Here is a 12,791-nt window from a genome sequence, read left to right on the forward strand (position 1 = left end):
AGGTACTTTCTCACCAAGTCAGCTGTCATGTGTTGAAGCTAGGTGGCGGAAAATCTTTCTCTGGTCTCTCAGGTCATCTTATATTGGACTCTGGGATAGGGCTTGTTTCTTTTTGGGCCTTCTCAGCTGCTCAGGTGCTCGGCTCTCTTCTGTTGTAAACTATCAGGCAAATAACTTATCTCTCTCTGGGGTCCCAGATTAATCAATGACAGAACTAAAAAAAAAAAAAATTCTTTGGCTCACCAAACCTGTGCTTTCGTAATGCAATCAGCAGGTGGCACTCTTCAGCCAGCTGTTCTTCACATCCCTAAGGGTATTTTTTTACTTTAAAAAATTTTTAAATTTATGTTATTATCTTTTTTAAAAGATACATAAGTCACACAAAATGCTACATTAAAAATATAAGAGGTTCCCATACACCCCACATTTCACACTGCCCACTCCTCCCACATCAACAACTTCTGTCATTAGTTTTTTTTTTCTTTCACATTATTTAATTACAATATTTTGTGGGAGCAAATGTTTATGTCCATTTAATAATAAAAACAAATATGATTTAACAATATATATTTTTTAAAGATTTATTTTTTATTTATTTCTCTCCCCTTCCCTTGCCCCCATTGTCTGCTCTCTTTGTCCATTCGTTGTATGTTCTTCTGTGTCTGCTTGCATTCTTTTTTATCTTTATATATATTTTTTAATGTTACATCTGATTTATTGGACTTACCACACTCAGCTAAGATGGAGGTGAAGAAGGACAACCACCACACCATGGAGCCTAGAGTGATTACAACTGAAAATGGGAGGATTGCATCCAGCATCCAGGTGGAATCTGAGCCTCCTCTTGACATAAAGGTGCAATGGACACAACCAATCCAGTGTCCACATAGAAGAGGTGGCATTGGATTGGGAAAAGTGGACATAATGGACAAAGGGTATGGGGAAAGGCAGGAAGAGATGAGAGGTGGAGGCGTCTTCGGGACATGGAGCTGCCCTGGATGGTGCTTCAGAGGTAATCACCGGACATTGTAAATCCTCACAGGGCCTACATGATGGAATGGGGGAGAGTATGGGCCATGATGTGAACCAATGTATATGAGGTGCAGAGGTGCCCAAAGATGTACTTACCAAATCCAATGGATGTGTCATGATGATGGGAACGAGTGTTGTTGGGGGGGGGGGGGGGAGAGGGGGGGGTGGGGGGGTGGGGTTGAATGGGACCTCACATATATATTTTTAATGTAATATTATTACAAAGTCAATAAAAAAAAAAAAGAAGAGCCATGTGTAGGGAAACCACAACTGAGTCCAACTCTGTCACAATGGGGAGCATAAAACATTCTAGTTCATAAAGCACTATTATTATGAACTTTTATTTTACAAACTACACAAAAATCTTCACTGCTGTCATTCTGTCTCATCCATTCACTTATCACTACCACCACATCCCTTCAGAAAAAATTTCCAATTTCCTATCAATGGTATTTAAGGTTTATCACCATCTAGTCCCAAATTAACTTCGCAATTTCATCTTATGCTTTAATCACAGTTAACCATGTCTTTTTATGGCTCCATTCACTTTGTCATGTTTCCAGTGTGTAATACTCATTTCTCACTTCTTTTCTTACCAAAAAGGCAATATTCACAGCTCAATTTAAATATTCTTACCCATTTGGCATTAACCATGTCTTCCTCTGCACTCTAAATTACCTACATTGAAAGCTCCCTGAAGGAAAAGACCATGTCTTACATATTCATGTATCGTTTATCTATAACATTTAACTTTTAAAGAGTACAATTCAATGTTTTTTTACTATAATCAGAGATATTTGTAACCATTAATTCAATTTTAGAATATTTTCATCACCTCAAAAAGAAACCCCATTCCCTTCTAGTATCATCCTCTCTCTTCCTATTCCCTCCAAAACTGAGCTCTAAGCAAATGATATTCTATTTCCTGCCTTTGCAGATTTCCCTATTATGTCCTTTTATATGAATAAGATCATGTAATATGATTTTTTTTGGTGACTGGCTTCTTTCATTTAGCATAGTGTTTTCAAGATCCATCCATGTTTTACATGTATCAGTGCTTTATTCTCTTTATGGCTGAATAATATTCCATTTTAAAGATAGATTACATTTTGTTAATACATTCATCAGTTGATAGCCATTTTAAATTGTTTCCATATTTTGGCTATTTTGAGTAAAGCTGCTATAAATATTTCTATACATGTTTTTGCTTGGAAATGTTCTTGGTAATTTATCAATTTTATTGATACATATACATAAACACACAATTCATCCAAAGTGAACAATCAATGGCATTTGGTACAATCACATAGTTGTGCATTCATCTCTTTAATCATTATTAGATCATTTTCATTATTTCAAAGTTTGTTTTTATATATTATTATTATTGGACATAAGTTTTAATTTCACATTAAATATATATATCTAGAAGTGGAATTGTTGGTCATATGGTAACTCTATGTATAGTCATTTGAGGAGCTGCCAAACAATTTTCCAAAGAAGCTGTACCTTTTATCTTTTACATTCTCAACAACAGTGTATGAGGGTTCTAAGTTTTCCACACCCTGTCAGCACTTGTTATTATCTGCTTTTTTAAATTAAATCCATCCTAGTGGATGTAGTGTCTCATTGTAGTTTTGATTTGCATTTCCCTGATTAGTAATGATGTTGAACATCTTTTCACATGTGCTTATTGCCCATTTATTCTTTGGAGAAAATGTCTATTCAGATATTTGGCCATTAATTGGGTCATTTTTCTTTTTTATTATTGACTTGTAACAATTCTTTATATAATCTGGATAAGAGTATTTTATCAAGTATAAATTATTTGCAGATTTTTTCCCCATATGTGAACTGTACTTTTATAACTTGATGGTATCCTTTGAAGCACAAAAGTTTTTAATTTTGATGAAGTCCAATTCATTTATTTTTTCTTTTACTGCTCTTGTTCTTGATATCATATGGTATTTAGTCTTTATATGCCTTAACTATCTTATAAAATTAGGATGATATGGTGGTTTGTCAGGGATGCTATGACAGATGACACAGAGTTGATTGATTTAAGAGAAAGAATTTATTGTCTCATGGTTTTAAAAACTAGAAATGCAAAATCAAAATATTCAGCAAGGCCATGTTTTCTTCCAGGGGTTGGTAGCATTCTGGTAATGATCGCCCTCCTTCATGTGGTAATCCCTTTCTCTTCTCTGGCTTCTGCTAATTTCTGTTGATTTGTTGTTTTGCTCTTCAGGTTTCTGGATTTTACTGTGGAATGTGTCTGAATTTCCGTTATTTATAAGGCCTTCAGTCATAATTCTAGGCTACCAGAATTCATGCCCATGCTGATTCAATTTGGCCATACTTTAGCTAATAGTATTTTCAATTTATTTATTTATAATAAATTTATTATATTTATATTTATTAATTGATTCACAACCACAGGAACTCAGATTAAGATTTGATCATTTCTTTTGTGGAGGTAAGAATTAAATCCCCAACAGATGATTATGTTTCCTCAAATGGCTGTTAGAATTAAATGAATTAGTATATAGAAAGTACTTAAAATAATATCTGAGACATAGTAAGCACTCAATGAATGTTATGTGTTATCTATACATATATTAATATTTGTAATATTAAGGCTATTATATTAAACAAAACATTGCCTGGCATATTGTAAGGACTAAGTAATGGTTAGTGCTTATTATTGAACAGTAATTTCCTGTATCTGCTATCAGAATATATATTGAGAAGAAAATAGATGCAAATATGTGGGGAGCAAGAATTTTTAAGGATAAGAGGTCTTCAGGTATTATAGGCTCATTTTATTTAAAAAAAAGATTATTATTGGAATAATGAAAAAGCTTTAATAATGATTGAAGTGATGAATGTACACCAATGTGATTATACCAAATAATAGTATTCATTGTACAATTTGGATAAATTTTATGATTTATTAATATGCATGAATAAAATTGATTTGCTTAAAAAATTGGTGAGTTGGGGAAAATACAGTAAATGTAAGATATTCACTGTTGTTAATAGCAATATTTTGATGATGCTCTTGCACAGTTTGCAATAAATGTATCATGACAATGCAAGGTGTTGTTGGGGGTGTGATGTATGTGGTCCCAGTCTGGAATGATGTTCTGCATGCTTATTTTGTAAGTTTAAAATTTTTACTATACATTTATTGTTGATGTATGTTTATATGTGAATGACATACTTCATTAAATATTTTTTTAAAAAGACTGAAAGAAGGCCACACTCCTGAAGATTTTATCTAATGTTGTGTATATTAAAAAAATAAAACTGGGCAATGATGAATAGATTTTAATTTTCCTTTTAACATGGTCCTTTTATTTTGTCTTTACTTCTGACTTGCATGATCGTTAGGGATGATTTGAATTTTATTATAATGGTGGAAATTGGCAAGTCATTTGTGAAATATTATGGTAATAATGGTTTTGTATTAAAGATAAATATTTTATCTTCCCTAAAGTATTATGATGTGTCAATAAATGTAATATGAAAGTTACATACATATATTTGTTTAGCCAACAACATTTAAGGAAGCTTGCCAAAACATTTTTAATAATCTTCATTATAAGCCAAAGACTTTTGGAAAAATGTAAAAAAAATCCATTTCTGTTTTTCTTTAGTTTTAATCATAAGCATGTTTTATTCACATAAATACTTTCAAATGAAAATATAATTGTGTAAATATGGGCAAAAATTCTCAACCAGGGGAAATGTTCATGCTAATTATACACAGAGGAGAGAAAGATGGAAGGGACAGGCCCGTAGCTAAAGAGGACTTGGCCCAGTGGTTAGGGCATCCGTCTACCACATGGGAGGTCTGCGGTTCAAACCCCGGGCCTCCTTGACCCATGTGGAGCTGGCCCATGCGCAGTGCTCATGCGTGCAAGGAGTGCCCTGCCATGTAGGGGTGTCCCCTGCATAGGGGAGCTCCACGAGCAAGGAGTGTGCCCTGCAAGGAGTGCTCCCTGCAAGGAGTGCGCCCTGTAAGGAGAGCTGCCCAGCGCGAAAGAAAGTGCGACCTGCCCAGGAATGGTGCCACACACACGGAGAACTGACCCAACAAGATGATGCAACAAAAAGAAACACAGATTTCCATGCCACTGACAACAACAGAGGTGGACAAAGAAGACGCAGCTAATAGACACAGAGAACAGACAACCGGGGTGGGGGTGGAAGGAGAGAGAAATAAATAAATCTTAAAAAAAAAAGAAGAATTTGGGATTCTTATTAAAGAGATAGCAGTTATTAAGTCATTAATTTATTATGTTCATGTTTACTTTTCTTTTTCCACCATAATCCTATCTTGCCCATCACAGGACTCTTTATTACAGGCATTAATGGCTGGAAGTGAAAGACAGTGTATCTGAATTTTACAAGTATATGAAAATTGCATACTTTCCTCTAGAACCACTCAATAACTTCCCATAATAGGAGTCATTCAAATGTTCTTGAATAGATTTCTGAGCTAAGTAGTTATTATTTCTCTCTGTCAAATAATAATTCAATACCAGAGTTTTGATAACAAGTGTAGCTGGATTAGTAGATGTTTCTTTGTGGAGGTGGAGTCTGTTTTTATAGTTTTGCTACTACTGACTAAACTAGAAAGTGACTAAGACTGTCTTTAGCCACGTGGGAATCTAATATGAAAGTATCTGATGAATCCTGAGAAGTGCACTCTGCTTTGGTTATCTCTGTATGGATCTTTGAAGAGGTTTGGCATTCTCTGTCTGTTCCTCAAACCAGAGAAATTGAGTGAAGGAAGGCTTTTTTTTCATTTATTTTATTCTATTTTTCAATTTAACTTTGAAAGGCATACAGAAAATATAGGAGATTCTTATATACCCAAAGCCCTTCCCCTTTTACACTCTCCCTTATTAATAACATTTTACATGTGGATGGTACATTTGTTAAAATTATTGTGCAATTATTGAGGCATTGAAACAAAGCATGGTAAATGGTTTATAATATGGTTTCTATTTTGCACTGTACACTTTTATAGGTTTGTTTTTCCACTCTAATCCATATTTTCTTCCCCCATCCTGAGGACAATGGGATGGCAATGTCCACTCCACCTCTAAATTGTGAGGGGGCTGAGATCTCACATGGCCGATGGATGGGATTCTCCTGCTTACAGTTGCAGACTCTATAAGTTCCTTGGTGTGTTGGTTGACCACCCTTACCTCCTTGTTAGCTGATCTTGGTAAGTCCAAAGAACTGGAAAGTGGGTTTAGCAACTCTGCTGAGGCTCAGGGCCCAGCTGGCACATGGACAGTCCAGGGATTCAAGTCTCCTGGGCTTACATTAACCTCAGTGTCAACCACAGGTTCAGTAAAAGTAGCAAAAGAGGCATGTGTAGAGAAGTCACAGCTGAGACAAAGTCATTCATACTCAGGCGCACAAGTTCCAAAGTAAGGACCACTGGCAAGATTCTGAACTCCAGAGCCATCTTCCATGACTGTAGGACCTGGGTGTCTCTGTAGCCCTCAGGAGCATCACTACCTGGGGTTGTATCTACTTTGGCTCTCTCTGAGATCCTGCTGAGATGTGTATAAATGGGACCCCTCTGATGAGCTCCCAACTCATTTTGAAGTCTCTTAGCCATATAAACTCATTTGTCTTTACCATTATCTCCCTTTTATTCAAGGTCTTTTTTCAGTTGCATCACCAGGTGGTGCTTGGTTGTAATCACTCAGCACCAGGGAGGCTTATCCCTCAGAGTCATGTCCCTCACTGAAGGGAAGGTAATGCATTAATATGCTGAGTTTGGCTTAGAGAGTGGCCACATTTGAGTGATGTGGAAGCTCTCAGGAGGTAACTCAAAAGCACCCTGCGGCTCTAGGTGAAGTTGAAATTTCAAGTGCACAGGCTCATAAGCATCATCATCAGTATCAAGGACCCAACACTGGACCATCCTTTTTTACTGGTCTTTGCCCTTGCACTTGGGGGATTGTTGCTTTTCCATTGGGGAATGTGACAGAGCCCTCCAGGATGGAAACTGAGCAGTCCCTCAGTTGTTAGAATATTTGTTAACTTTTTGTTATTTTTTAAAACCAAAGTTCCTTGCTTAATTTTTAATGTTCTTCCATATTAGTGGAATGAATATTACCATATTGGAATTATTGTTGCTGTTTAGTTACTTTATCATTTTTAATTTTAATTTTTCACATATTAACTCATTTTTCATAATGGTTTCCAACTTCTTAACTGTCATGGTACTTTGACTGGGGAAGAGGTGTTGCCAGTACAAGATACACAGATCTAAATAAGAATTCTTTTCCAACTATTCTCTCTGCAGAGGCTCCTTAATAATGCTAAAATGCATCCCATATCCCAGTCTGAAGAGAGTCCCAGGAAAGTTTCTACCTTTTTGCCTAAAGTCACATATCTTGACAACTTTATGGAACTGTAATCTAAAGTATCCTCATAAATTGGATGCTAAAATTAAATCAAAGGATCTCCTAGATTATTCCATTTTTTTCTCTTTCATAAAACATTCATATTTAGGATAATTTATTTACTCATCAAAATACAGAGATGAACAAGTCATTTTCTCTTCAATCAAGGGGCTTTCTCTCTAATGGGAGAGATTTATCTATAAATGAATACAATGGATCATCTAAATGCTATAAAAGAAATATGTGCAAGTACAATGGGGCAAAAAGATGGCAGTGAACAATATTATCCAGCAGGTTGTGTGACAAGCTCACACTATGCCTTTTGTAATCAATTAAATTGCTCTCTCTTCTGGGAGAATTTCCCTGAGTTCTTCCTGCCCCCTCCTCTATGCTCCCAGCTGCCTTTGTACATGCCTCCATTAAAGTAATTGTCATATTATTTCATAATTTTCTGTTTACCTATCACTTCTCCAACAGCCCATACAAATTTAAGCTGTAAGCAACTTGAAGGCAAGGATCATAAATGTCTTCAATCATGTACTATTAAATTCTGACTGCACATAATGGACAGTCAATAAATACGTATTTGATAAATCAAACATTTAAATATTAATATTGTTTTGGTTTAAAATCTTACACTAAATATGGAATATTAAAGGTATTTACAAACTATTTGACATTGTTTTGAATATGGGCTGGACTGTGATTGGACTAACAGAATGTAATGGCCTAAAGTTTAAGAAAGCTTCCACCATGGTCTTTTGGGACCTTAAGAGGCCATGTAAGAAGTCCAACTATTTATCTGAAAAAAACAAGTTGAGAGGCCTTCAACAACATGAATAGAGGGCTCCAGCTAATTTCAGCCTTCTAGCTGACCCTACCAAGTTATCAGGAATGTGGGTGAAAACATAATTTAGCCTTTTCAAGAAATTCAAATAAAAGTAATTTTAGATGTTGCAATCTTATGTGAGGCTTTTTTATTAAGCATATTGTTTTTGAGATTCATCCATGTTGTTGTACATTATCAGAGGTTCATTACCTTTGCTGAGTAGAATTCCACTGTACAAATATACCTCTGTTTGGTTATCCATTCTCTCCTGATGAGGGATACTTGAGTTGTGTCCAGGTTTTAGCTTTTTATGAATAAATCTGTTTTAAACATTCTTTCATATCTTTTTGTGAACATACATTTTCACCTGTTGGTAAATGACTACTTGTATAATTTCTGTGATATAGGGTAAATGTATTATTTAGAGTTAGAAGAAACTGCCAGACACATTTTCAAAGTAGTTATATCATTTCACATTCCTAAAAACAAGCTGTGGGGAGCCGCCCAGAGCGGTCTCCAGCAACATGGCGGTTTTCATAAGTACACCTACTCCACCCCTGTGCTTCCGCCTTCTTCTTCCCCTTTCCCCAGTTTCCCGGGCAAAAAGTGTCCCGCCTGCGCAACAAGACGTTGAAGCCATGACCAGCATTGAAGACTCACAACCTATAGCAAGTGGTGTAACAGCATTTTATTGCCTTATATGGAAGAGCCACTTCATCAGCCTATCACCCCCTGCTAATACCCTCCCCTTAGTATATATTCTGATGCTCTACCCTCAATAAATGGAGACTTGATCAGAATCCTGTCTTGTCTCCATTTCTCTCGCCTCTTGTCCCCCAATTCTCACTCCCTCTTTCAGGTGCCGGTTCGTTTGACCTGCGGGCCGGGTCAACAAGCAAAGAAAGCTCTGGTTGTTCTACATACATGCCGACATTTGGTGCTCTCAGGCTTTTAATTTTAGCTATTCTGGCTTGTGTGTAATGATACATTATTAAGGTTTTAATTTGCATTTGTCCAGTGATTAATGATGTGGAGCACAACATCATATCACATATTTTACTTTGTGAAATGTCAGATCAGGTCCTTTGCACTTTAGAAATGCTTTTTGTCTTTTTATTATTGAGCTGTAGGAATTATTTATATATTCTGGACAACAATCCTTTATCAGAATATGTTTTGCAAGTGTTTTTTACTACTCTGTTGGGTTGCCTTTACTTAATGCTGGTTCAATGAACAGAAGTTTTTGCTTCTAATGAAATTTAAATTACCAAACTTTTATTTTATGGTTATTACTTTTTGTGTCATGTCTAAGAAACATTTGTCCACCTCCAAATCACCTGAGAATCTTCCATGTTTTCCACAAGAAGAATTATAATTTTGTTTTTAATTGGGGAATATAACACATTTTGAATTAAAATTTGTATGTGATGTGAGGTAGGAATTAAAGATAATTTCCCCATTATGTTTAGACAGTTGTTCTAACCCCATGTATTGATAAGATTTTCTTTTCTCCCTTGGATTGCTTTTTACTTTGGTAAATCCATTAAGATTGAGGAATGAATAAAGTATATTTCTTAATATTGTAGTTTTTATCTCATCTTAATGGAAGAACTTGAGGCATTTATATAGAAGAGTGGTTAATAGAGGTTCAGAAGGGTGGGAGAGGGATGAATAGATTGAACACAGTGCATTTTTCAGCAGTAAAAAATTTCAATATGATATTGTAACGGTGAACACATGACATTATGTATTTCTCAAAGTACATAAAAATGTACAATGCACAGTGTAAATCACAATGTAAACTATAGACTTCAGTTTGTAGCAACGTTCATCAGTTGTAACAAATGTACCAGACTAATGTGAGATGTTAATGATAGGGGAAACTATGTATGTGGGTGTATGTCGGCCTTATATGGGAATTTCCTATATTTTCGGTGTGATTTATCTGAAAATCAAAGCATCTTCAGGCTAATATGTCAAGTCCTCAATATTATTCCAAATAAATATGGACCTTAGTCTTCAAAAATTGAAACTAAGTGGTTACCATAGGTTCCAAGGGGAGAGGGAGGTAAGTATAGAATAAAAGGAACATAGGACATAAGAATTGTTCTCATGATCTTGCAATGACAGATACAAGCCATTTTATATTTTGTTAAAACCTATAAAAGTGTATGGATTAGAGTGGACTTGCTGATATTCTACCATGGAACTATTGTGATTAGTAATGGAAGAAATTGTAGCAGTGATGTGGAGAAAGTGGTCACAGTAGCTGCTGAGGGTAGGGAGAGGGAAGAAGAGATATGATGCAGGGGCATTTTTGGGACTTGGAGTTGTCCTGGGTGGTGCTGCAGGGACAGATGCTGGATATTGTATGTCCTGCCATGACCCACTGGGTGGACTGGGGGAGCGTGTAAACTACAATGTAAATCATTATCCATGTGGTGCAGCAGTGCTCCAAAATGTATTCGCCAAATGCAATGAATGTGCCACAATGATGAAAGAGATTGTTGATGTGGGAGGAGTGGGGTGAGGGGGGTGGGGATATATGGGGACCTCTTATGTTTTTAGAATATAACACTTTAAAAAATAGAGAAAAAAATAAACAAATTATTATCATTTAAAAAAGTGCTCTGGTGGTGCTACTCAAATCAGTTATAAGTAAATCACAGCATTAACTGAATATTACAACAAAAAAACAAACAAATAAATAGTATGGAGCAAAATTTTTTTTATTTTATATATATATATTTTTTATTTTATTAACTTTGTAATAATATTACATTAAAAATATATATATGAGGTCCCATTCAACCCCACCCCCCCACCCCACCTCTTCCCCCCCCCCCCCCAGCAACACTCGTTCCCATCATCATGACACATCCATTGCATTTGGTAAGTACATCTTTGGGCACCTCTGCACCTCATGGTCAGTTGGTCCACATCATGGCCCATACTCTCCCCCATTCCATCCAGTGGGCCCTGTGAGGATTTACATTGTCTGGTGATTGCCCCTGAAGCACCATCCAGGGCAGCTCCATGTCCCAAAGACGCCTCCACCTCTCATCTCTTCCTGTATTTCCCCATACCCATCAGCCACCCTGTCCACTTTTCCCAATCCAATGCCACCTATTCTATGTGGACATTGGATTGGTTGTGTCCATTGCACCTCTATGTCAAGAGGAGGCTCAGATTCCACATGGATGCTGGATGCAATCCTCCCACTTTCAGTTGTAATCACTCTAGGCTCCATGGTGTGGTGGTTGTCCTTCTTCAACTCCATCTTAGCTGAGTGTGGTAAGTCCAATAAATCAGATTGTAGGTGCTGGAGTCTGTTGAGGCTCAGGAACTGGCTATCACATTGTCAGTCCAGAGATTCAAATCCCCTAAATATATATTAAACCCCAACACTAACTGCACCTCCAGCACATTAGCATGAAAGTTTTATGAAGAGAGATCCCATCTGAGTCCAGATTCATCACACATAAACACCATTTCTTTTTTTTTTATTTTATTGACTTTGTAATAATATTACATTAAAAATATATAGTATGGAGCAAAATTTAAACCATATTTTAAACCACTAGCAATGGTTATTAGCAATTCTTCAATATTTGTACATTAACAGTAACTAATGTATCATACACATATAAAAATTTATTAATATGGGAGAGGGGGAGAAGGGGAAGGGGGTGGGTATATGGGAATCCCCTATATTTTCTATGTAACTTTTCCGTAACCTAAAACTTCTTTGAAGACAAAGTGAAACAAAAATAAGACACTGTTGGAATACAAAGAAGAAATTGTCAGTGTACATAAAAGATAACAGATTATATGATGAATGAGCTGAAAAAAATTCTAAGTATGTTTAATTTTACATTTACTTTTTATTTTTAAAATAATTTTATTTTTTATTTTATTATTCCTTTTAAAATTATTTTTTAAATTTTTATTTATTTTTTTAAAGATTTATTTCTCATTTATTTTTCTCCCATCCCCCCAGTTGTCTGCTCGCTGTGTCCTCTCACTGTGTATTCTTCTGTGGCGGCTTGCATTCTTGTCAGTACCACCAGGAATCTGTGTCTATTTTTGTTGCATGATCCTGCTGAATCAGCTCTCCGTGTGTGTGGCACCACTTCTGGGGGGCTGCACTTTTTTCGCATGGAGTGACTCTCCTTATGGGATACATTCCTTGTGCATTGGACTCCCTTATACTTGGGACACGCCTGTATGGCACAGCACTCTTTGTGTGCATCAGCACTGGGCATGGGCCAGCTCACCACATGGGTCAGGATGCCCTGGGTTTGAACCTTAGACCTCTCATGTGGCAGGCGGACACTCCATCAGTTGAGCCAAATCTGCTTCCCTAATTTTTATTTTTAAAGAAGATTTAGATTACATAAATGTCACATAAATAATATAAGGGATTCCCATATGTTCCACTCCTTCCCATTTCTATACTTTCCCATATTAACAACATCTTTCATTAATGTGGTACATTT

The sequence above is a fragment of the Dasypus novemcinctus genome, chromosome X, assembly GCF_030445035.2.
Source record: "Dasypus novemcinctus isolate mDasNov1 chromosome X, mDasNov1.1.hap2, whole genome shotgun sequence".
Classification (NCBI taxonomy): Eukaryota; Metazoa; Chordata; class Mammalia; order Cingulata; family Dasypodidae; genus Dasypus; species Dasypus novemcinctus.